The sequence below is a fragment of the Eucyclogobius newberryi genome, unplaced genomic scaffold (assembly GCF_026437365.1).
Source record: "Eucyclogobius newberryi isolate DKJ021-1_F unplaced genomic scaffold, fEucNew1.0.hap1 SCAF_9, whole genome shotgun sequence".
Lineage (NCBI taxonomy): Eukaryota > Metazoa > Chordata > Actinopteri > Gobiiformes > Gobiidae > Eucyclogobius > Eucyclogobius newberryi.
In genome coordinates, this window is record NW_027316532.1 from 14,307,707 (window position 1) to 14,332,461 (window position 24,755).

Consider the following 24,755-nt stretch of genomic DNA (forward strand, 5'->3'; position numbering starts at 1 on the left):
ACAAAAACAGCTATAAATCAAAAACCTAATATGATAGACTCAAACTTTAAACTATGTATTGTGTAGATTTACAGGTCCTACTTGCCCAGCAAAAAGGGTTTGAATAGCTCTTGCACTTTTTTTCGAAACGCACACAACTGTTCATGGGCTGAAAAGGCTTTTGGAGCAATAAAAACTTAAAAACTGCTATAACTCAAAAATGCAATAAGATAAGTTCAAACTTTAAAAGACATGTTGTGCAGATGTACAAGCCCCTCTTGCACAGAAAGTTTGGGTTAGATATCTCTTGTAGTTTCTTCAGAACACACAAATTATCTGAAAATGCTTTTGAAGCAATAGACACAAAAACAGCTATAAATCCAAAACCTAATATGATAGACTCAAACTTTAAACTATGTATTGTGTAGATTTACAGGTCCTACTTGCCTAGCAAAAAGGGTTTGAATAGCTCTTTCACTTTTTTTCGAAACGCACACAACTGTTCATGGGCTGAAAAGGCTTTTGGAGCAATAAAAACTTAAAAACTGCTATAACTCAAAAATGCAATAAGATAAGTTCAAACTTTAAAAAATATGTTGTGCAGATGTACAAGCCCCTCTTGCACAGAAAGTTTGGGTTAGATATCTCTTGTAGTTTCTTCAGAACACACAAATTATCTGAAAATGCTTTTGAAGCAATAGACACAAAAACAGCTATAAATCCAAAACCTAATATGATAGACTCAAACTTTAAACTATGTATTGTGTAGATTTACAGGTCCTACTTGCCCTGCAAAAAGGGTTTGAATAGCTCTTGCACTTTTTTCGAAACGCACACAACTGTTCATGGGCTGAAAAGGCTTTTGGAGCAATAAAAACGTAAAAACTGCTATAACTCAAAAATTCAATAAGATAAGTTCAAACTTTAAAAGACATGTTGTGCAGATGTACAAGCCCCTCTTGCACAGAAAGTTTGGGTTAGATATCTCTTGTAGTTTCTTCAGAACACACAAAATATCTGAAAATGTTTTTGAAGCAATAGACACAAAAACAGCTATAAATCCAAAACCTAATATGATAGACTCAAACTTTAAACTATGTATTGTGTAGATTTACAGGTCCTACTTGCCTAGCAAAAAGGGTTTGAATAGCTCTTTCACTTTTTTTCGAAACGCACACAACTGTTCATGGGCTGAAAAGGCTTTTGGAGCAATAAAAACTTAAAAACTGCTATAACTCAAAAATGCAATAAGATAAGTTCAAACTTTAAAAGACATGTTGTGCAGATGTACAAGCCCCTCTTGCACAGAAAGTTTGGGTTAGATATCTCTTGTAGTTTCTTCAGAACACACAAATTATCTGAAAATGCTTTTGAAGCAATAGACACAAAAACAGCTATAAATCCAAAACCTAATATGATAGACTCAAACTTTAAACTATGTATTGTGTAGATTTACAGGTCCTACTTGCCCTGCAAAAAGGGTTTGAATAGCTCTTGCACTTTTTTCGAAACGCACACAACTGTTCATGGGCTGAAAAGGCTTTTGGAGCAATAAAAACGTAAAAACTGCTATAACTCAAAAATTCAATAAGATAAGTTCAAACTTTAAAATACATGTTGTGCAGATGTACAAGCCCCTCTTGCACAGAAAGTTTGGGTTAGATATCTCTTATAGTTTCTTCAGAACACACAAATTATCTGAAAATGCTTTTGAAGCAATAGACACAAAAACAGCTATAAATCCAAAACCTAATATGATAGACTCAAACTTTAAACTATATATTGTGTAGATTTACAGGTCCTACTTGCCCAGCAAAAAAGGTTTGAATAGCTCTTGCACTTTTTTCGAAACTCACAAACAACTGTTCATGGGCTGAAAAGGCTTTTGGAGCAATAAAAACTTAAAAACTGCTATAACTCAAAAATGCAATAAGATAAGTTCAAACTTTAAAAAATATGTTGTGCAGATGTACAAGCCCCTCTTGCACAGAAAGTTTGGGTTAGATATCTCTTGTAGTTTCTTCAGAACACACAAATTATCTGAAAATGCTTTTGAAGCAATAGACACAAAAACAGCTATAAATCAAAAACCTAATATGATAGACTCAAACTTTAAACTATGTATTGTGTAGATTTACAGGTCCTACTTGCCCAGCAAAAAGGGTTTGAATAGCTCTTGCACTTTTTTTCGAAACGCACACAACTGTTCATGGGCTGAAAAGGCTTTTGGAGCAATAAAAACTTAAAAACTGCTATAACTCAAAAATGCAATAAGATAAGTTCAAACTTTAAAAGACATGTTGTGCAGATGTACAAGCCCCTCTTGCACAGAAAGTTTGGGTTAGATATCTCTTGTAGTTTCTTCAGAACACACAAATTATCTGAAAATGCTTTTGAAGCAATAGACACAAAAACAGCTATAAATCCAAAACCTAATATGATAGACTCAAACTTTAAACTATGTATTGTGTAGATTTACAGGTCCTACTTGCCCAGCAAAAAGGGTTTGAATAGCTCTTGCTCTTTTTTCGAAACGCACACAACTGTTCATGGGCTGAAAAGGCTTTTGGAGCAATAAAAACGTAAAAACTGCTATAACTCAAAAATTCAATAAGATAAGTTCAAACTTTAAAAGACATGTTGTGCAGATGTACAAGCCCCTCTTGCACAGAAAGTTTGGGTTAGATATCTCTTGTAGTTTCTTCAGAACACACAAATTATCTGAAAATGCTTTTGAAGTAATAGACACAAAAACAGCTATAAATCCAAAACCTAATATGATAGACTCAAACTTTAAACTATGTATTGTGTAGATTTACAGGTCCTACTTGCCCAGCAAAAAGGGTTTGAATAGCTCTTGCTCTTTTTTCGAAACGCACACAACTGTTCATGGGCTGAAAAGGCTTTTGGAGCAATAAAAACGTAAAAACTGCTATAACTCAAAAATTCAATAAGATAAGTTCAAACTTTAAAAGACATGTTGTGCAGATGTACAAGCCCCTCTTGCACAGAAAGTTTGGGTTAGATATCTCTTGTAGTTTCTTCAGAACACACAAAATATCTGAAAATGTTTTTGAAGCAATAGACACAAAAACAGCTATAAATCCAAAACCTAATATGATAGACTCAAACTTTAAACTATGTATTGTGTAGATTTACAGGTCCTACTTGCCTAGCAAAAAGGGTTTGAATAGCTCTTTCACTTTTTTTCGAAACGCACACAACTGTTCATGGGCTGAAAAGGCTTTTGGAGCAATAAAAACTTAAAAACTGCTATAACTCAAAAATGCAATAAGATAAGTTCAAACTTTAAAAAATATGTTGTGCAGATGTACAAGCCCCTCTTGCACAGAAAGTTTGGGTTAGATATCTCTTGTAGTTTCTTCAGAACACACAAATTATCTGAAAATGCTTTTGAAGCAATAGACACAAAAACAGCTATAAATCCAAAACCTAATATGATAGACTCAAACTTTAAACTATGTATTGTGTAGATTTACAGGTCCTACTTGCCCTGCAAAAAGGGTTTGAATAGCTCTTGCACTTTTTTCGAAACGCACACAACTGTTCATGGGCTGAAAAGGCTTTTGGAGCAATAAAAACGTAAAAACTGCTATAACTCAAAAATTCAATAAGATAAGTTCAAACTTTAAAATACATGTTGTGCAGATGTACAAGCCCCTCTTGCACAGAAAGTTTGGGTTAGATATCTCTTGTAGTTTCTTCAGAACACACAAATTATCTGAAAATGCTTTTGAAGCAATAGACACAAAAACAGCTATAAATCCAAAACCTAATATGATAGACTCAAACTTTAAACTATATATTGTGTAGATTTACAGGTCCTACTTGCCCAGCAAAAAAGGTTTGAATAGCTCTTGCACTTTTTTCGAAACTCACAAACAACTGTTCATGGGCTGAAAAGGCTTTTGGAGCAATAAAAACTTAAAAACTGCTATAACTCAAAAATGCAATAAGATAAGTTCAAACTTTAAAAAATATGTTGTGCAGATGTACAAGCCCCTCTTGCACAGAAAGTTTGGGTTAGATATCTCTTGTAGTTTCTTCAGAACACACAAATTATCTGAAAATGCTTTTGAAGCAATAGACACAAAAACAGCTATAAATCAAAAACCTAATATGATAGACTCAAACTTTAAACTATGTATTGTGTAGATTTACAGGTCCTACTTGCCCAGCAAAAAGGGTTTGAATAGCTCTTGCACTTTTTTTCGAAACGCACACAACTGTTCATGGGCTGAAAAGGCTTTTGGAGCAATAAAAACTTAAAAACTGCTATAACTCAAAAATGCAATAAGATAAGTTCAAACTTTAAAAGACATGTTGTGCAGATGTACAAGCCCCTCTTGCACAGAAAGTTTGGGTTAGATATCTCTTGTAGTTTCTTCAGAACACACAAATTATCTGAAAATGCTTTTGAAGCAATAGACACAAAAACAGCTATAAATCCAAAACCTAATATGATAGACTCAAACTTTAAACTATGTATTGTGTAGATTTACAGGTCCTACTTGCCCTGCAAAAAGGGTTTGAATAGCTCTTGCACTTTTTTCGAAACGCACACAACTGTTCATGGGCTGAAAAGGCTTTTGGAGCAATAAAAACGTAAAAACTGCTATAACTCAAAAATTCAATAAGATAAGTTCAAACTTTAAAAGACATGTTGTGCAGATGTACAAGCCCCTCTTGCACAGAAAGTTTGGGTTAGATATCTCTTGTAGTTTCTTCAGAACACACAAATTATCTGAAAATGCTTTTGAAGCAATAGACACAAAAACAGCTATAAATCCAAAACCTAATATGATAGACTCAAACTTTGAACTATGTATTGTGTAGATTTACAGGTCCTACTTGCCCAGCAAAAAGGGTTTGAATAGCTCTTGCACTTTTTTTCGAAACGCACACAACTGTTCATGGGCTGAAAAGGCTTTTGGAGCAATAAAAACTTAAAAACTGCTATAACTCAAAAATGCAATAAGATAAGTTCAAACTTTAAAAGACATGTTGTGCAGATGTACAAGCCCCTCTTGCACAGAAAGTTTGGGTTAGATATCTCTTGTAGTTTCTTCAGAACACACAAATTATCTGAAAATGTTTTTGAAGCAATAGACACAAAAACAGCTATAAATCCAAAACCTAATATGATAGACTCAAACTTTAAATTATGTATTGTGTAGATTTACAGGTCCTACTTGCCTAGCAAAAAGGGTTTGAATAGCTCTTTCACTTTTTTTCGAAACGCACACAACTGTTCATGGGCTGAAAAGGCTTTTGGAGCAATAAAAACTTAAAACTGCCATAACTCAAAAATGCAATAAGATAAGTTCAAACTTTAAAAGACATGTTGTGCAGATGTACAAGCCCCTCTTGCACAGAAAGTTTGGGTTAGATATCTCTTGTAGTGTCTTCAGAACACACAAATTATCTGAAAATGCTTTTGAAGCAATAGACACAAAAACAGCTATAAATCCAAAACCTAATATGATAGACTCAAACTTTAAACTATATATTGTGTAGATTTACAGGTCCTACTTGCCCAGCAAAAAGGGTTTGAATAGCTCTTGCACTTTTTTCGAAACTCACAAACAACTGTTCATGGGCTGAAAAGGCTTTTGGAGCAATAAAAACGTTAAAACTGCTATAACTCAAAAATGCAATAAGATAAGTTCAAACTTTAAAAGACATGTTGTGCAGATGTACAAGCCCCTCTTGCACAGAAAGTTTGGGTTAGATATCTCTTGTAGTTTCTTCAGAAAACACAAATTATGTGAAAATGCTTTTGAAGCAATAGACACAAAAACAGCTATAAATCCAAAACCTAATATGATAGACTCCAACTTTAAACTATATATTGTGTAGATTTACAGGTCCTACTTGCCCAGCAAAAAGGGTTCGAATAGCTTTTGCACTTTTTTCGAAAACTCACAAACAACTGTTCATGGGCTGAAAAGGCTTTTGGAGCAATAAAAACTTAAAAACTGCTATAACTCAAAAATGCAATAAGATAAGTTCAAACTTTAAAAAATATGTTGTGCAGATGTACAAGCCCCTCTTGCACAGAAAGTTTGGGTTAGATATCTCTTGTAGTTTCTTCAGAACACACAAATTATCTGAAAATGCTTTTGAAGCAATAGACACAAAAACAGCTATAAATCAAAAACCTAATATGATAGACTCAAACTTTGAACTATGTATTGTGTAGATTTACAGGTCCTACTTGCCCAGCAAAAAGGGTTTGAATAGCTCTTGCACTTTTTTTTCGAAACGCACACAACTGTTCATGGGCTGAAAAGGCTTTTGGAGCAATAAAAACTTAAAAACTGCTATAACTCAAAAATGCAATAAGATAAGTTCAAACTTTAAAAGACATGTTGTGCAGATGTACAAGCCCCTCTTGCACAGAAAGTTTGGGTTAGATATCTCTTGTAGTTTCTTCAGAACACACAAATTATCTAAAAATGCTTTTGAAGCAATAGACACAAAAACAGCTATAAATCCAAAACCTAATATGATAGACTCCAACTTTGAACTATATATTGTGTAGATTTACAGGTCCTACTTGCCCAGCAAAAAGGGTTCGAATAGCTTTTGCACTTTTTTCGAAAACTCACAAACAACTGTTCATGGGCTGAAAAGGCTTTTGGAGCAATAAAAACTTAAAAACTGCTATAACTCAAAAATGCAATAAGATAAGTTCAAACTTTAAAAGACATGTTGTGCAGATGTACAAGCCCCTCTTGCACAGAAAGTTTGGGTTAGATATCTCTTGTAGTTTCTTCAGAACACACAAATTATCTGAAAATGCTTTTGAAGCAATAGACACAAAAACAGCTATAAATCAAAAACCTAATATGATAGACTCAAACTTTGAACTATGTATTGTGTAGATTTACAGGTCCTACTTGCCCAGCAAAAAGGGTTTGAATAGCTCTTGCACTTTTTTTCGAAACGCACACAACTGTTCATGGGCTGAAAAGGCTTTTGGAGCAATAAAAACTTAAAAACTGCTATAACTCAAAAATGCAATAAGATAAGTTCAAACTTTAAAAAATATGTTGTGCAGATGTACAAGCCCCTCTTGCACAGAAAGTTTGGGTTAGATATCTCTTGTAGTTTCTTCAGAACACACAAATTATCTGAAAATGCTTTTGAAGCAATAGACACAAAAACAGCTATAAATCAAAAACCTAATATGATAGACTCAAACTTTGAACTATGTATTGTGTAGATTTACAGGTCCTACTTGCCCAGCAAAAAGGGTTTGAATAGCTCTTGCACTTTTTTTCGAAACGCACACAACTGTTCATGGGCTGAAAAGGCTTTTGGAGCAATAAAAACTTAAAAACTGCTATAACTCAAAAATGCAATAAGATAAGTTCAAACTTTAAAAGACATGTTGTGCAGATGTACAAGCCCCTCTTGCACAGAAAGTTTGGGTTAGATATCTCTTGTAGTTTCTTCAGAACACACAAATTATCTGAAAATGCTTTTGAAGCAATAGACACAAAAACAGCTATAAATCCAAACCCTAATATGATAGACTCAAACTTTAAACTATGTATTGTGTAGATTTACAGGTCCTACTTGCCCAGCAAAAAGGGTTTGAATAGCTCTTGCACTTTTTTCGAAACGCACACAACTGTTCATGGGCTGAAAAGGCTTTTGGAGCAATAAAAACGTAAAAACTGCTATAACTCAAAAATGCAATAAGATAAGTTCAAACTTTAAAAGACATGTTGTGCAGATGTACAAGCCCCTCTTGCACAGAAAGTTTGGGTTAGATATCTCTTGTAGTTTCTTCAGAACACACAAATTATCTGAAAATGTTTTTGAAGCAATAGACACAAAAACAGCTATAAATCCAAAACCTAATATGATAGACTCAAACTTTAAACTATATATTGTGTAGATTTACAGGTCCTACTTGCCCAGCAAAAAGGGTTTGAATAGCTCTTGCACTTTTTTCGAAACTCACAAACAACTGTTCATGGGCTGAAAAGGCTTTTGGAGCAATAAAAACGTTAAAACTGCTATAACTCAAAAATGCAATAAGATAAGTTCAAACTTTAAAAGACATGTTGTGCAGATGTACAAGCCCCTCTTGCACAGAAAGTTTGGGTTAGATATCTCTTGTAGTTTCTTCAGAACACACAAATGATCTAAAAATGCTTTTGAAGCAATAGACACAAAAACAGCTATAAATCCAAAACCTAATATGATAGACTCCAACTTTAAACTATATATTGTGTAGATTTACAGGTCCTACTTGCCCAGCAAAAAGGGTTCGAATAGCTTTTGCACTTTTTTAGAAAACTCACAAACAACTGTTCATGGGCTGAAAAGGCTTTTGGAGCAATAAAAACTTAAAAACTGCTATAACTCAAAAATGCTATAAGATAAGTTCAAACTTTAAAAAATATGTTGTGCTGATGTACAAGCCCCTCTTGCACAGAAAGTTTGGGTTAGATATCTCTTGTAGTTTCTTCAGAACACACAAATTATCTGAAAATGCTTTTGAAGCAATAGACACAAAAACAGCTATAAATCAAAAACCTAATATGATAGACTCAAACTTTGAACTATGTATTGTGTAGATTTACAGGTCCTACTTGCCCAGCAAAAAGGGTTTGAATAGCTCTTGCACTTTTTTTCGAAACGCACACAACTGTTCATGGGCTGAAAAGGCTTTTGGAGCAATAAAAACTTAAAAACTGCTATAACTCAAAAATGCAATAAGATAAGTTCAAACTTTAAAAGACATGTTGTGCAGATGTACAAGCCCCTCTTGCACAGAAAGTTTGGGTTAGATATCTCTTGTAGTTTCTTCAGAACACACAAATTATCTAAAAATGCTTTTGAAGCAATAGACACAAAAACAGCTATAAATCCAAAACCTAATATGATAGACTCCAACTTTGAACTATATATTGTGTAGATTTACAGGTCCTACTTGCCCAGCAAAAAGGGTTCGAATAGCTTTTGCACTTTTTTCGAAAACTCACAAACAACTGTTCATGGGCTGAAAAGGCTTTTGGAGCAATAAAAACTTAAAAACTGCTATAACTCAAAAATGCAATAAGATAAGTTCAAACTTTAAAAAATATGTTGTGCAGATGTACAAGCCCCTCTTGCACAGAAAGTTTGGGTTAGATATCTCTTGTAGTTTCTTCAGAACACACAAATTATCTGAAAATGCTTTTGAAGCAATAGACACAAAAACAGCTATAAATCAAAAACCTAATATGATAGACTCAAACTTTGAACTATGTATTGTGTAGATTTACAGGTCCTACTTGCCCAGCAAAAAGGGTTTGAATAGCTCTTGCACTTTTTTTCGAAACGCACACAACTGTTCATGGGCTGAAAAGGCTTTTGGAGCAATAAAAACTTAAAAACTGCTATAACTCAAAAATGCAATAAGATAAGTTCAAACTTTAAAAAATATGTTGTGCAGATGTACAAGCCCCTCTTGCACAGAAAGTTTGGGTTAGATATCTCTTGTAGTTTCTTCAGAACACACAAATGATCTGAAAATGCTTTTGAAGCAATAGACACAAAAACAGCTATAAATCCAAAACCTAATATGATAGACTCAAACTTTGAACTATGTATTGTGTAGATTTACAGGTCCTACTTGCCCAGCAAAAAGGGTTTGAATAGCTCTTGCACTTTTTTTCGAAACGCACACAACTGTTCATGGGCTGAAAAGGCTTTTGGAGCAATAAAAACTTAAAAACTGCTATAACTCAAAAATGCAATAAGATAAGTTCAAACTTTAAAAGACATGTTGTGCAGATGTACAAGCCCCTCTTGCACAGAAAGTTTGGGTTAGATATCTCTTGTAGTTTCTTCAGAACACACAAATTATCTAAAAATGCTTTTGAAGCAATAGACACAAAAACAGCTATAAATCCAAAACCTAATATGATAGACTCCAACTTTGAACTATATATTGTGTAGATTTACAGGTCCTACTTGCCCAGCAAAAAGGGTTCGAATAGCTTTTGCACTTTTTTCGAAAACTCACAAACAACTGTTCATGGGCTGAAAAGGCTTTTGGAGCAATAAAAACTTAAAAACTGCTATAACTCAAAAATGCAATAAGATAAGTTCAAACTTTAAAAAATATGTTGTGCAGATGTACAAGCCCCTCTTGCACAGAAAGTTTGGGTTAGATATCTCTTGTAGTTTCTTCAGAACACACAAATTATCTGAAAATGCTTTTGAAGCAATAGACACAAAAACAGCTATAAATCAAAAACCTAATATGATAGACTCAAACTTTGAACTATGTATTGTGTAGATTTACAGGTCCTACTTGCCCAGCAAAAAGGGTTTGAATAGCTCTTGCACTTTTTTTCGAAACGCACACAACTGTTCTTGGGCTGAAAAGGCTTTTGGAGCAATAAAAACTTAAAAACTGCTATAACTCAAAAATGCAATAAGATAAGTTCAAACTTTAAAAAATATGTTGTGCAGATGTACAAGCCCCTCTTGCACAGAAAGTTTGGGTTAGATATCTCTTGTAGTTTCTTCAGAACACACAAATTATCTGAAAATGCTTTTGAAGCAATAGACACAAAAACAGCTATAAATCCAAAACCTAATATGATAGACTCAAACTTTGAACTATGTATTGTGTAGATTTACAGGTCCTACTTGCCCAGCAAAAAGGGTTTGAATAGCTCTTGCACTTTTTTTCGAAACGCACACAACTGTTCATGGGCTGAAAAGGCTTTTGGAGCAATAAAAACTTAAAAACTGCTATAACTCAAAAATGCAATAAGATAAGTTCAAACTTTAAAAGACATGTTGTGCAGATGTACAAGCCCCTCTTGCACAGAAAGTTTGGGTTAGATATCTCTTGTAGTTTCTTCAGAACACACAAATTATCTGAAAATGCTTTTGAAGCAATAGACACAAAAACAGCTATAAATCCAAACCCTAATATGATAGACTCAAACTTTAAACTATGTATTGTGTAGATTTACAGGTCCTACTTGCCCAGCAAAAAAGGTTTGAATAGCTCTTGCACTTTTTTCGAAACGCACACAACTGTTCATGGGCTGAAAAGGCTTTTGGAGCAATAAAAACGTAAAAACTGCTATAACTCAAAAATTCAATAAGATAAGTTCAAACTTTAAAAGACATGTTGTGCAGATGTACAAGCCCCTCTTGCACAGAAAGTTTGGGTTAGATATCTCTTGTAGTTTCTTCAGAACACACAAATTATCTGAAAATGTTTTTGAAGCAATAGACACAAAAACAGCTATAAATCCAAAACCTAATATGATAGACTCAAACTTTAAACTATTTATTGTGTAGATTTACAGGTCCTACTTGCCTAGCAAAAAGGGTTTGAATAGCTCTTTCACTTTTTTTCGAAACGCACACAACTGTTCATGGGCTGAAAAGGCTTTTGGAGCAATAAAAACTTAAAACTGCCATAACTCAAAAATGCAATAAGATAAGTTCAAACTTTAAAAGACATGTTCTGCAGATGTACAAGCCCCTCTTGCACAGAAAGTTTGGGTTAGATATCTCTTGTAGTTTCTTCAGAACACACAAATTATCTGAAAATGCTTTTGAAGCAATAGACACAAAAACAGCTATAAATCTAAAACCTAATATGATAGACTCAAACTTTAAACTATATATTGTGTAGATTTACAGGTCCTACTTGCCCAGCAAAAAGGGTTTGAATAGCTCTTGCACTTTTTTCGAAACTCACAAACAACTGTTCATTGGCTGAAAAGGCTTTTGGAGCAATAAAAACGTTAAAACTGCTATAACTCAAAAATGCAATAAGATAAGTTCAAACTTTAAAAGACATGTTGTGCAGATGTACAAGCCCCTCTTGCACAGAAAGTTTGGGTTAGATATCTCTTGTAGTTTCTTCAGAACACACAAATGATCTGAAAATGCTTTTGAAGCAATAGACACAAAAACAGCTATAAATCCAAAACCTAATATGATAGACTCCAACTTTGAACTATATATTGTGTAGATTTACAGGTCCTACTTGCCCAGCAAAAAGGGTTCGAATAGCTTTTGCACTTTTTTCGAAAACTCACAAACAACTGTTCATGGGCTGAAAAGGCTTTTGGAGCAATAAAAACTTAAAAACTGCTATAACTCAAAAATGCAATAAGATAAGTTCAAACTTTAAAAAATATGTTGTGCAGATGTACAAGCCCCTCTTGCACAGAAAGTTTGGGTTAGATATCTCTTGTAGTTTCTTCAGAACACACAAATTATCTGAAAATGCTTTTGAAGCAATAGACACAAAAACAGCTATAAATCAAAAACCTAATATGATAGACTCAAACTTTAAACTATGTATTGTGTAGATTTACAGGTCCTACTTGCCCAGCAAAAAGGGTTTGAATAGCTCTTGCTCTTTTTTCGAAACGCACACAACTGTTCATGGGCTGAAAAGGCTTTTGGAGCAATAAAAACTTAAAAACTGCTATAACTCAAAAATGCAATAAGATAAGTTCAAACTTTAAAAGACATGTTGTGCAGATGTACAAGCCCCTCTTGCACAGAAAGTTTGGGTTAGATATCTCTTGTAGTTTCTTCAGAACACACAAATTATCTGAAAATGCTTTTGAAGCAATAGACACAAAAACAGCTATAAATCCAAACCCTAATATGATAGACTCAAACTTTAAACTATGTATTGTGTAGATTTACAGGTCCTACTTGCCCAGCAAAAAAGGTTTGAATAGCTCTTGCACTTTTTTCGAAACGCACACAACTGTTCATGGGCTGAAAAGGCTTTTGGAGCAATAAAAACGTAAAAACTGCTATAACTCAAAAATTCAATAAGATAAGTTCAAACTTTAAAAGACATGTTGTGCAGATGTACAAGCCCCTCTTGCACAGAAAGTTTGGGTTAGATATCTCTTGTAGTTTCTTCAGAACACACAAATTATCTGAAAATGTTTTTGAAGCAATAGACACAAAAACAGCTATAAATCCAAAACCTAATATGATAGACTCAAACTTTAAACTATTTATTGTGTAGATTTACAGGTCCTACTTGCCTAGCAAAAAGGGTTTGAATAGCTCTTTCACTTTTTTTCGAAACGCACACAACTGTTCATGGGCTGAAAAGGCTTTTGGAGCAATAAAAACTTAAAACTGCCATAACTCAAAAATGCAATAAGATAAGTTCAAACTTTAAAAGACATGTTCTGCAGATGTACAAGCCCCTCTTGCACAGAAAGTTTGGGTTAGATATCTCTTGTAGTTTCTTCAGAACACACAAATTATCTGAAAATGCTTTTGAAGCAATAGACACAAAAACAGCTATAAATCCAAAACCTAATATGATAGACTCAAACTTTAAACTATATATTGTGTAGATTTACAGGTCCTACTTGCCCAGCAAAAAGGGTTTGAATAGCTCTTGCACTTTTTTCGAAACTCACAAACAACTGTTCATTGGCTGAAAAGGCTTTTGGAGCAATAAAAACGTTAAAACTGCTATAACTCAAAAATGCAATAAGATAAGTTCAAACTTTAAAAGACATGTTGTGCAGATGTACAAGCCCCTCTTGCACAGAAAGTTTGGGTTAGATATCTCTTGTAGTTTCTTCAGAACACACAAATTATCTAAAAATGCTTTTGAAGCAATAGACACAAAAACAGCTATAAATCCAAAACCTAATATGATAGACTCCAACTTTGAACTATATATTGTGTAGATTTACAGGTCCTACTTGCCCAGCAAAAAGGGTTCGAATAGCTTTTGCACTTTTTTCGAAAACTCACAAACAACTGTTCATGGGCTGAAAAGGCTTTTGGAGCAATAAAAACTTAAAAACTGCTATAACTCAAAAATGCAATAAGATAAGTTCAAACTTTAAAAAATATGTTGTGCAGATGTACAAGCCCCTCTTGCACAGAAAGTTTGGGTTAGATATCTCTTGTAGTTTCTTCAGAACACACAAATTATCTGAAAATGCTTTTGAAGCAATAGACACAAAAACAGCTATAAATCAAAAACCTAATATGATAGACTCAAACTTTGAACTATGTATTGTGTAGATTTACAGGTCCTACTTGCCCAGCAAAAAGGGTTTGAATAGCTCTTGCACTTTTTTTCGAAACGCACACAACTGTTCATGGGCTGAAAAGGCTTTTGGAGCAATAAAAACTTAAAAACTGCTATAACTCAAAAATGCAATAAGATAAGTTCAAACTTTAAAAAATATGTTGTGCAGATGTACAAGCCCCTCTTGCACAGAAAGTTTGGGTTAGATATCTCTTGTAGTTTCTTCAGAACACACAAATTATCTGAAAATGCTTTTGAAGCAATAGACACAAAAACAGCTATAAATCCAAAACCTAATATGATAGACTCAAACTTTGAACTATGTATTGTGTAGATTTACAGGTCCTACTTGCCCAGCAAAAAGGGTTTGAATAGCTCTTGCACTTTTTTTCGAAACGCACACAACTGTTCATGGGCTGAAAAGGCTTTTGGAGCAATAAAAACTTAAAAACTGCTATAACTCAAAAATGCAATAAGATAAGTTCAAACTTTAAAAGACATGTTGTGCAGATGTACAAGCCCCTCTTGCACAGAAAGTTTGGGTTAGATATCTCTTGTAGTTTCTTCAGAACACACAAATTATCTGAAAATGCTTTTGAAGCAATAGACACAAAAACAGCTATAAATCCAAACCCTAATATGATAGACTCAAACTTTAAACTATGTATTGTGTAGATTTACAGGTCCTACTTGCCCAGCAAAAAAGGTTTGAATAGCTCTTGCACTTTTTTCGAAACTCACAAACAACTGTTCATTGGCTGAAAAGGCTTTTGGAGCAATAAAAACGTTAAAACTGCTATAACTCAAAAATTCAATAAGATAAGTTCAAACTTTAAAAGACATGTTGTGCAGATGTACAAGCCCCTCTTGCACAGAAAGTTTGGGTTAGATATCTCTTGTAGTTTCTTCAGAACACACAAATGATCTGAAAATGCTTTTGAAGCAATAGACACAAAAACAGCTATAAATCCAAAACCTAATATGATAGACTCCAACTTTGAACTATATATTGTGTAGATTTACAGGTCCTACTTGCCCAGCAAAAAGGGTTCGAATAGCTTTTGCACTTTTTTCGAAAACTCACAAACAACTGTTCATGGGCTGAAAAGGCTTTTGGAGCAATAAAAACTTAAAAACTGCTATAACTCAAAAATGCAATAAGATAAGTTCAAACTTTAAAAAATATGTTGTGCAGATGTACAAGCCCCTCTTGCACAGAAAGTTTGGGTTAGATATCTCTTGTAGTTTCTTCAGAACACACAAATTATCTGAAAATGCTTTTGAAGCAATAGACACAAAAACAGCTATAAATCAAAAACCTAATATGATAGACTCAAACTTTAAACTATGTATTGTGTAGATTTACAGGTCCTACTTGCCCAGCAAAAAGGGTTTGAATAGCTCTTGCTCTTTTTTCGAAACGCACACAACTGTTCATGGGCTGAAAAGGCTTTTGGAGCAATAAAAACTTAAAAACTGCTATAACTCAAAAATGCAATAAGATAAGTTCAAACTTTAAAAGACATGTTGTGCAGATGTACAAGCCCCTCTTGCACAGAAAGTTTGGGTTAGATATCTCTTGTAGTTTCTTCAGAACACACAAATTATCTGAAAATGCTTTTGAAGCAATAGACACAAAAACAGCTATAAATCCAAACCCTAATATGATAGACTCAAACTTTAAACTATGTATTGTGTAGATTTACAGGTCCTACTTGCCCAGCAAAAAAGGTTTGAATAGCTCTTGCACTTTTTTCGAAACGCACACAACTGTTCATGGGCTGAAAAGGCTTTTGGAGCAATAAAAACGTAAAAACTGCTATAACTCAAAAATTCAATAAGATAAGTTCAAACTTTAAAAGACATGTTGTGCAGATGTACAAGCCCCTCTTGCACAGAAAGTTTGGGTTAGATATCTCTTGTAGTTTCTTCAGAACACACAAATTATCTGAAAATGTTTTTGAAGCAATAGACACAAAAACAGCTATAAATCCAAAACCTAATATGATAGACTCAAACTTTAAACTATTTATTGTGTAGATTTACAGGTCCTACTTGCCTAGCAAAAAGGGTTTGAATAGCTCTTTCACTTTTTTTCGAAACGCACACAACTGTTCATGGGCTGAAAAGGCTTTTGGAGCAATAAAAACTTAAAACTGCCATAACTCAAAAATGCAATAAGATAAGTTCAAACTTTAAAAGACATGTTCTGCAGATGTACAAGCCCCTCTTGCACAGAAAGTTTGGGTTAGATATCTCTTGTAGTTTCTTCAGAACACACAAATTATCTGAAAATGCTTTTGAAGCAATAGACACAAAAACAGCTATAAATCCAAAACCTAATATGATAGACTCAAACTTTAAACTATATATTGTGTAGATTTACAGGTCCTACTTGCCCAGCAAAAAGGGTTTGAATAGCTCTTGCACTTTTTTCGAAACTCACAAACAACTGTTCATTGGCTGAAAAGGCTTTTGGAGCAATAAAAACGTTAAAACTGCTATAACTCAAAAATGCAATAAGATAAGTTCAAACTTTAAAAGACATGTTGTGCAGATGTACAAGCCCCTCTTGCACAGAAAGTTTGGGTTAGATATCTCTTGTAGTTTCTTCAGAACACACAAATTATCTGAAAATGCTTTTGAAGCAATAGACACAAAAACAGCTATAAATCCAAACCCTAATATGATAGACTCAAACTTTAAACTATGTATTGTGTAGATTTACAGGTCCTACTTGCCCAGCAAAAAAGGTTTGAATAGCTCTTGCACTTTTTTCGAAACGCACACAACTGTTCATGGGCTGAAAAGGCTTTTGGAGCAATAAAAACGTAAAAACTGCTATAACTCAAAAATTCAATAAGATAAGTTCAAACTTTAAAAGACATGTTGTGCAGATGTACAAGCCCCTCTTGCACAGAAAGTTTGGGTTAGATATCTCTTGTAGTTTCTTCAGAACACACAAATTATCTGAAAATGTTTTTGAAGCAATAGACACAAAAACAGCTATAAATCCAAAACCTAATATGATAGACTCAAACTTTAAACTATTTATTGTGTAGATTTACAGGTCCTACTTGCCTAGCAAAAAGGGTTTGAATAGCTCTTTCACTTTTTTTCGAAACGCACACAACTGTTCATGGGCTGAAAAGGCTTTTGGAGCAATAAAAACTTAAAACTGCCATAACTCAAAAATGCAATAAGATAAGTTCAAACTTTAAAAGACATGTTCTGCAGATGTACAAGCCCCTCTTGCACAGAAAGTTTGGGTTAGATATCTCTTGTAGTTTCTTCAGAACACACAAATTATCTGAAAATGCTTTTGAAGCAATAGACACAAAAACAGCTATAAATCCAAAACCTAATATGATAGACTCAAACTTTAAACTATATATTGTGTAGATTTACAGGTCCTACTTGCCCAGCAAAAAGGGTTTGAATAGCTCTTGCACTTTTTTCGAAACTCACAAACAACTGTTCATTGGCTGAAAAGGCTTTTGGAGCAATAAAAACGTTAAAACTGCTATAACTCAAAAATGCAATAAGATAAGTTCAAACTTTAAAAGACATGTTGTGCAGATGTACAAGCCCCTCTTGCACAGAAAGTTTGGGTTAGATATCTCTTGTAGTTTCTTCAGAACACACAAATGATCTAAAAATGCTTTTGAAGCAATAGACACAAAAACAGCTATAAATCCAAAACCTAATATGATAGACTCCAACTTTGAACTATATATTGTGTAGATTTACAGGTCCTACTTGCCCAGCAAAAAGGGTTCGAATAGCTTTTGCACTTTTTTCGAAAACTCACAAACAACTGTTCATGGGCTGAAAAGGCTTTTGGAGCAATAAAAACTTAAAAACTGCTATAACTCAAAAATGCAATAAGATAAGTTCAAACTTTAAAAAATATGTTGTGCAGATGTACAAGCCCCTCTTGCACAGAAAGTTTGGGTTAGATATCTCTTGTAGTTTCTTCAGAACACACAAATTATCTGAAAATGCTTTTGAAGCAATAGACACAAAAACAGCTATAAATCAAAAACCTAATATGATAGACTCAAACTTTAAACTATGTATTGTGTAGATTTACAGGTCCTACTTGCCCAGCAAAAAGGGTTTGAATAGCTCTTGCTCTTTTTTCGAAACGCACACAACTGTTCATGGGCTGAAAAGGCTTTTGGAGCAATAAAAACTTAAAAACTGCTATAACTCAAAAATGCAATAAGATAAGTTCAAACTTTAAAAAATATGTTGTGCAGATGTACAAGCCCCTCTTGCACAGAAAGTTTGGGTTAGATATCTCTTGTAGTTTCTTCAGAACACACAAATTATCTGAAAATGCTTTTGAAGCAATAGACACAAAAACAGCTATAAATCAAAAACCTAATATGATAGACTCAAACTTTAAACTATGTATTGTGTAGATTTACAGGTCCTACTTGCCCAGCAAAAAGGGTTTGAATAGCTCTTGCACTTTTTTTCGAAACGCACACAACTGTTCATGGGCTGAAAAGGCTTTTGGAGCAATAAAAACTTAAAAACTGCTATAACTCAAAAATGCAATAAGATAAGTTCAAACTTTAAAAGACATGTTCTGCAGATGTACAAGCCCCTCTTGCACAGAAAGTTTGGGTTAGATATCTCTTGTAGTTTCTTCAGAACACACAAATTATCTGAAAATGCTTTTGAAGCAATAGACACAAAAACAGCTATAAATCCAAAACCTAATATGATAGACTCAAACTTTAAACTATGTATTGTGTAGATTTACAGGTCCTACTTGCCCTGCAAAAAGGGTTTGAATAGCTCTTGCACTTTTTTCGAAACGCACACAACTGTTCATGGGCTGAAAAGGCTTTTGGAGCAATAAAAACGTAAAAACTGCTATAACTCAAAAATTCAATAAGATAAGTTCAAACTTTAAAAGACATGTTGTGCAGATGTACAAGCCCCTCTTGCACAGAAAGTTTGGGTTAGATATCTCTTGTAGTTTCTTCAGAACACACAAATTATCTGAAAATGCTTTTGAAGCAATAGACACAAAAACAGCTATAAATCCAAAACCTAATATGATAGACTCAAACTTTAAACTATATATTGTGTAGATTTACAGGTCCTACTTGCCCAGCAAAAAGGGTTTGAATAGCTCTTGCACTTTTTTCGAAACTCACAAACAACTGTTCATGGGCTGAAAAGGCTTTTGGAGCAATAAAAACGTTAAAACTGCTATAACTCAAAAATGCAATAAGATAAGTTCAAACTTTAAAAGACATGTTGTGCAGATGTACAAGCCCCTCTTGCACAGAAAGTTTGGGTTAGATATCTCTTGTAGTTTCTTCAGAACACACAAAATATCTGAAAATGTTTTTGAAGCAATAGACACAAAAACAGCTATAAATCCAAAACCTAATATGATAGACTCAAACTTTAAACTATGTATTGTGTAGATTTACAGGTCCTACTTGCCTAGCAAAAAGGGTTTGAATAGCTCTTTCACTTTTTTTCGAAACGCACACAACTGTTCATGGGCTGAAAAGGCTTTTGGAGCAATAAAAACTTAAAAACTGCTCTAACTCAAAAATGCAATAAGATAAGTTCAAACTTTAAAAAATATGTTGTGCAGATGTACAAGCCCCTCTTGCACAGAAAGTTTGGGTTAGATATCTCTTGTAGTTTCTTCAGAACACACAAATTATCTGAAAATGCTTTTGAAGCAATAGACACAAAAACAGCTATAAATCAAAAACCTAATATGATAGACTCAAACTTTAAACTATGTATTGTGTAGATTTACAGGTCCTACTTGCCCAGCAAAAAGGGTTTGAATAGCTCTTGCACTTTTTTTCGAAACGCACACAACTGTTCATGGGCTGAAAAGGCTTTTGGAGCAATAAAAACTTAAAAACTGCTATAACTCAAAAATGCAATAAGATAAGTTCAAACTTTAAAAGACATGTTGTGCAGATGTACAAGCCCCTCTTGCACAGAAAGTTTGGGTTAGATATCTCTTGTAGTTTCTTCAGAACACACAAATTATCTGAAAATGCTTTTGAAGCAATAGACACAAAAACAGCTATAAATCCAAAACCTAATATGATAGACTCAAACTTTAAACTATGTATTGTGTAGATTTACAGGTCCTACTTGCCCTGCAAAAAGGGTTTGAATAGCTCTTGCACTTTTTTCGAAACGCACACAACTGTTCATGGGCTAAAAAGGCTTTTGGAGCAATAAAAACGTAAAAACTGCTATAACTCAAAAATTCAATAAGATAAGTTCAAACTTTAAAAGACATGTTGTGCAGATGTACAAGCCCCTCTTGCACAGAAAGTTTGGGTTAGATATCTCTTGTAGTTTCTTCAGAACACACAAATTATCTGAAAATGCTTTTGAAGCAATAGACACAAAAACAGCTATAAATCCAAAACCTAATATGATAGACTCAAACTTTAAACTATATATTGTGTAGATTTACAGGTCCTACTTGCCCAGCAAAAAAGGTTTGAATAGCTCTTGCACTTTTTTCGAAACTCACAAACAACTGTTCATGGGCTGAAAAGGCTTTTGGAGCAATAAAAACGTTAAAACTGTTATAACTCAAAAATGCAATAAGATAAGTTCAAACTTTAAAAGACATGTTGTGCAGATGTACAAGCCCCTCTTGCACAGAAAGTTTGGGTTAGATATCTCTTGTAGTTTCTTCAGAACACACAAATTATCTGAAAATGCTTTTGAAGCAATAGACACAAAAACAGCTATAAATCCAAAACCTAATATGATAGACTCAAACTTTAAACTATATATTGTGTAGATTTACAGGTCCTACTTGCCCAGCAAAAAGGGTTTGAATAGCTCTTGCACTTTTTTCGAAACTCACAAACAACTGTTCATGGGCTGAAAAGGCTTTTGGAGCAATAAAAACGTTAAAACTGCTATAACTCAAAAATGCAATAAGATAAGTTCAAACTTTAAAAGACATGTTGTGCAGATGTACAAGCCCCTCTTGCACAGAAAGTTTGGGTTAGATATCTCTTGTAGTTTCTTCAGAACACACAAATTATCTGAAAATGCTTTTGAAGCAATAGACACAAAAACAGCTATAAATCCAAAACCTAATATGATAGACTCAAACTTTAAACTATGTATTGTGTAGATTTACAGGTCCTACTTGCCCTGCAAAAAGGGTTTGAATAGCTCTTGCACTTTTTTCGAAACGCACACAACTGTTCATGGGCTGAAAAGGCTTTTGCAGCAATAAAAACGTAAAAACTGCTATAACTCAAAAATTCAATAAGATAAGTTCAAACTTTAAAATACATGTTGTGCAGATGTACAAGCCCCTCTTGCACAGAAAGTTTGGGTTAGATATCTCTTGTAGTTTCTTCAGAACACACAAATTATCTGAAAATGCTTTTGAAGCAATAGACACAAAAACAGCTATAAATCCAAAACCTAATATGATAGACTCAAACTTTAAACTATATATTGTGTAGATTTACAGGTCCTACTTGCCCAGCAAAAAAGGTTTGAATAGCTCTTGCACTTTTTTCGAAACTCACAAACAACTGTTCATGGGCTGAAAAGGCTTTTGGAGCAATAAAAACGTTAAAACTGTTATAACTCAAAAATGCAATAAGATAAGTTCAAACTTTAAAAGACATGTTGTGCAGATGTACAAGCCCCTCTTGCACAGAAAGTTTGGGTTAGATATCTCTTGTAGTTTCTTCAGAACACACAAATTATCTGAAAATGCTTTTGAAGCAATAGACACAAAAACAGCTATAAATCCAAAACCTAATATGATAGACTCAAACTTTAAACTATATATTGTGTAGATTTACAGGTCCTACTTGCCCAGCAAAAAGGGTTTGAATAGCTCTTGCACTTTTTTCGAAACTCACAAACAACTGTTCATGGGCTGAAAAGGCTTTTGGAGCAATAAAAACGTTAAAACTGCTATAACTCAAAAATGCAATAAGATAAGTTCAAACTTTAAAAGACATGTTGTGCAGATGTACAAGCCCCTCTTGCACAGAAAGTTTGGGTTAGATATCTCTTGTAGTTTCTTCAGAACACACAAAATATCTGAAAATGTTTTTGAAGCAATAGACACAAAAACAGCTATAAATCCAAAACCTAATATGATAGACTCAAACTTTAAACTATATATTGTGTAGATTTACAGGTCCTACTTGCCCAGCAAAAAGGGTTTGAATAGCTCTTGCACTTTTTTCGAAACTCACAAACAACTGTTCATGGGCTGAAAAGGCTTTTGGAGCAATAAAAACGTTAAAACTGCTATAACTCAAAAATGCAATAAGATAAGTTCAAACTTTAAAAGACATGTTGTGCAGATGTACAAGCCCCTCTTGCACAGAAAGTTTGGGTTAGATATCTCTTGTAGTTTCTTCAGAACACACAAAATATCTGAAAATGTTTTTGAAGCAATAGACACAAAAACAGCTATAAATCAAAAACCTAATATGATAGACTCAAACTTTAAACTATGTATTGTGTAGATTTACAGGTCCTACTTGCCCAGCAAAAAGGGTTTGAATAGCTCTTGCACTTTTTTTCGAAACGCACACAACTGTTCATGGGCTGAAAAGGCTTTTGGAGCAATAAAAACTTAAAAACTGCTATAACTCAAAAATGCAATAAGATAAGTTCAAACTTTAAAAGATATGTTGTGCAGATGTACAAGCCCCTCTTGCACAGAAAGTTTGGGTTAGATATCTCTTGTAGTTTCTTCAGAACACACAAATTATCTGAAAATGCTTTTGAAGCAATAGACACAAAAACAGCTATAAATCCAAAACCTAATATGATAGACTCAAACTTTAAACTATGTATTGTGTAGATTTACAGGTCCTACTTGCCCTGCAAAAAGGGTTTGAATAGCTCTTGCACTTTTTTCGAAACGCACACAACTGTTCATGGGCTGAAAAGGCTTTTGGAGCAATAAAAACGTAAAAACTGCTATAACTCAAAAATTCAATAAGATAAGTTCAAACTTTAAAAGACATGTTGTGCAGATGTACAAGCCCCTCTTGCACAGAAAGTTTGGGTTAGATATCTCTTGTAGTTTCTTCAGAACACACAAATTATCTGAAAATGCTTTTGAAGCAATAGACACAAAAACAGCTATAAATCCAAAACCTAATATGATAGACTCAAACTTTAAACTATATATTGTGTAGATTTACAGGTCCTACTTGCCCAGCAAAAAGGGTTTGAATAGCTCTTGCACTTTTTTCGAAACTCACAAACAACTGTTCATGGGCTGAAAAGGCTTTTGGAGCAATAAAAACGTTAAAACTGCTATAACTCAAAAATGCAATAAGATAAGTTCAAACTTTAAAAGACATGTTGTGCAGATGTACAAGCCCCTCTTGCACAGAAAGTTTGGGTTAGATATCTCTTGTAGTTTCTTCAGAACACACAAAATATCTGAAAATGTTTTTGAAGCAATAGACACAAAAACAGCTATAAATCCAAAACCTAATATGATAGACTCAAACTTTAAACTATGTATTGTGTAGATTTACAGGTCCTACTTGCCTAGCAAAAAGGGTTTGAATAGCTCTTTCACTTTTTTTCGAAACGCACACAACTGTTCATGGGCTGAAAAGGCTTTTGGAGCAATAAAAACTTAAAAACTGCTATAACTCAAAAATGCAATAAGATAAGTTCAAACTTTAAAAAATATGTTGTGCAGATGTACAAGCCCCTCTTGCACAGAAAGTTTGGGTTAGATATCTCTTGTAGTTTCTTCAGAACACACAAATTATCTGAAAATGCTTTTGAAGCAATAGACACAAAAACAGCTATAAATCAAAAACCTAATATGATAGACTCAAACTTTAAACTATGTATTGTGTAGATTTACAGGTCCTACTTGCCCAGCAAAAAGGGTTTGAATAGCTCTTGCACTTTTTTTCGAAACGCACACAACTGTTCATGGGCTGAAAAGGCTTTTGGAGCAATAAAAACTTAAAAACTGCTATAACTCAAAAATGCAATAAGATAAGTTCAAACTTTAAAAGACATGTTGTGCAGATGTACAAGCCCCTCTTGCACAGAAAGTTTGGGTTAGATATCTCTTGTAGTTTCTTCAGAACACACAAATTATCTGAAAATGCTTTTGAAGCAATAGACACAAAAACAGCTATAAATCCAAAACCTAATATGATAGACTCAAACTTTAAACTATGTATTGTGTAGATTTACAGGTCCTACTTGCCCTGCAAAAAGGGTTTGAATAGCTCTTGCACTTTTTTCGAAACGCACACAACTGTTCATGGGCTGAAAAGGCTTTTGGAGCAATAAAAACGTAAAAACTGCTATAACTCAAAAATTCAATAAGATAAGTTCAAACTTTAAAAGACATGTTGTGCAGATGTACAAGCCCCTCTTGCACAGAAAGTTTGGGTTAGATATCTCTTGTAGTTTCTTCAGAACACACAAATTATCTGAAAATGCTTTTGAAGCAATAGAAACAAAAACAGCTATAAATCCAAAACCTAATATGATAGACTCAAACTTTGAACTATGTATTGTGTAGATTTACAGGTCCTACTTGCCCAGCAAAAAGGGTTTGAATAGCTCTTGCACTTTTTTTCGAAACGCACACAACTGTTCATGGGCTGAAAAGGCTTTTGGAGCAATAAAAACTTAAAAACTGCTATAA